The sequence below is a fragment of the Nelumbo nucifera genome, chromosome 4 (genome assembly GCF_055504915.1).
Source record: "Nelumbo nucifera cultivar China Antique chromosome 4, China Antique-T2T, whole genome shotgun sequence".
Classification (NCBI taxonomy): domain Eukaryota; kingdom Viridiplantae; phylum Streptophyta; class Magnoliopsida; order Proteales; family Nelumbonaceae; genus Nelumbo; species Nelumbo nucifera.
In genome coordinates, this window is record NC_142652.1 from 55,860,839 (window position 1) to 55,863,316 (window position 2,478).

At 34.9% G+C, this 2,478-nt stretch overlaps 1 long non-coding RNA gene and 1 other non-coding gene across 3 annotated transcripts; both read left to right on the top strand.

Moving 5' to 3' along the window:
* Nucleotides 1–1,575: 1,575 nt before the first annotated feature.
* On the top strand, nt 1,576–1,706 carry LOC148800531 (small nucleolar RNA snoR74). Its single transcript, XR_016073003.1, has one exon. It is a non-coding gene; the product is annotated as a small nucleolar RNA snoR74 (small nucleolar RNA).
* Nucleotides 1,590–2,478, top strand: LOC148800532 (uncharacterized). Of its 2 annotated transcripts, none has more exons than XR_016085429.1 (4): nt 1,590–1,683; nt 1,907–1,943; nt 2,020–2,086; nt 2,175–2,477. It is a non-coding gene; the product is annotated as an uncharacterized LOC148800532 (long non-coding RNA). The 2 variants fall into 2 exon arrangements; XR_016085430.1 differs by lacking the exon at nt 1,590–1,683 and adding an exon at nt 1,691–1,800 and having other exon boundaries at nt 2,175–2,478.

Below are 2,478 nucleotides of genomic sequence, written 5' to 3' on the forward strand. Positions count from 1 at the left end.
GAAGGTGAGATCAGGGTCCATACTTGGTCGGTTGGACCATCTTTTTGCATGAACAGCTTAGAATTGACTCATATTCATTATAATAGTAATGCCTTTGGATTGTGCTAAAAACCTGAAAGAAAAAGGCCATATATAACTACAATCCCACGGGGCCCACTTTTAGTATTTAATAAAAGAAAACAAAATGTAGTAATGAGTTATAAGATTTGTGTATTTATTATTTGGGGATAATAATTTGTTGTTAGTGGGGAAATTTTTGGGTTGTCTACATTCAACAGCCTGTTATGTCGATACTTAGTCAAGCAGTCCATGGATTAGATTTTGGTCCAATAAAAAGAAAATCCAATCTAATTTGTTTTAAGAAGGTTTTTAAAATCGGACTGGACAGGGAATTTTTGGGTTGGTGGTTTGATCGTTCAATCTGAATGAATGGCTTATTCTGACAAAAAAAAAAATAGGCAAAATTCATTCCTGGGTCAAATGGTTCAACGATTTAATTATCTGGGTTAGTAGTTCATTGATCAAATCAACGTTTTTTTTGGCCAAATAATAGTTTTGGGGTAAAATGGATCCGGATAGGTGACCGGATCCAGGTTTTTCTGGTCCGATTGTCCAGTCGAATCCGGTTTTAAAAACATTGCGTTTTAATATAGACTAACGGCAAGCCCGTTCCAAAATTATAAGTGGCACTACACGCTGCGTTTGATTTCCACAAATAGTAGTGGAAACCTATACAATGTTCGATTTCTGCTCTTTTAGGCTGTGTTTGGGTTGAAGGGAAAAGCAGGGAAACTATACAATAATGTTTGTACATATTTCCCTTCTTTTCCTTCCCTTTTCCTATTTTTTTCTTTGAACCAAACATAACCTTAAAGTTCCCACTGTGACATGATTCAAGATCCATTACCCTGGTGATGACATGTTGCTAGAGTCCGAAAGGGCAAAAGCATAAATGATGAAATGGGATGATTGTATCCATTTGTTCAAGGATTAAAACTTTTTATTTCTGAACGTTTTCTTATCATGAGTTGTTTTTCTCTCTCTTAACTTCTAGTTAGGATGATTGAGTGTAGTTCGTAAGGGTTCTTTTTAATGGTTGATGGAGTTGTTTCTCTACTTCTGTAGTATTAGACTATTAGCATTTGCTTCCCCCTATTTCATTTTCAACTTTTATGCTGATAAGTTGCCATACTTATTTAGTTAATGAATCCTTATTGGTGGAAATTACTGCTTACACTGGCACTAAGGATTGGTTTTGATTTGTATTGGTTTATCATGGTTTTTGAACTGCCTTGAACTGGATGGTCGGATTATTCAGCTTGGGAACCATTCAGGCAATCGGTTTTGTTTTACCGTAAATTCGATCTTTGATAAAAAACCGTTGAACCAGTCAAATTAATTCGGGTGATTGAACCATCGACCCCCGTTGATCTATTCAACGATTTTTGACCATTTTTTATTAAAACGTACCGTCCATTCAAATCACACGGTCAAACTATCAACCCAGAAACTGGTGGCCAAAATAATTCCATTTCCGGGTCATTTTTTAAAACCATGTGATTTATACACCTGATGATAAAAGCAGGGTCCTGTTGTCCATGTCAACAGATCTCTCGTAAACTTAGGGAACTTATTTACATTGTTATTGGGTGAACCTCTGTTTTGCATCGTTCATGACACAAGGTTCAGTAAATGATGTTACATTATAGACACTATTTGATGCTTTGTTGGTGATTCTTTCGATTGTTCATCTATCAACTTCTAATTAGGATGATATTGAGTGTTTGGATTTATAAGTTGGTCTGCTCTGCTGACTGAACTATATAGCTGGTTATTGATTTTGTTTTCTTTTTCAAAATTTTAGTTAACTATCTACATTCTAATGTCACCCTTATTTCTTTTCCAGGTGAAAGGTTTGGATGTGGATCATGGGAGAATCAACCGTGAGTTTGTTAACTTGTTATTAAATTTTACCATCTTCTGTGGCTCTTAAATGTGACTGTTTATTTTGTATGACAGCCTATATGTCTTCTCCCTGCCACATTTAGTTGATCTTGTCCGAAAAGGAAAAAAATGTAAAAAAGAGGTAATCACTATTGTTGGATTATTTGTGTTTTATAAAACTACTCTTTTATTTAATTATTTTTCTGTTGTTGGATGCATCTATTTTGCAGCATGGACTCATTTAGCTCCAAGGAAACCCAAAAAGGTTCAAGCTCTAAGAAGTTGTGGTTATTCTCGAGTAGTGGGGTATAGGGATTCATTGCTAAAGGATTTATTAACCGTTTTAATTTCTTTGAGATTAGGCTGTGTTTGGTTTCGATGCAAACGCAAATATGTATTCTATATAAATACCCTATTTTTGGTTTAAGAATGTAAAGTGGGTTTTTAGTGTAACATCTTTTTTTTGTATTCTTCCTGTTTGTTTGAAATCGGTGCAAAGCTTGGGCCCATCATTAAATGCCTTAAAAACTTTTG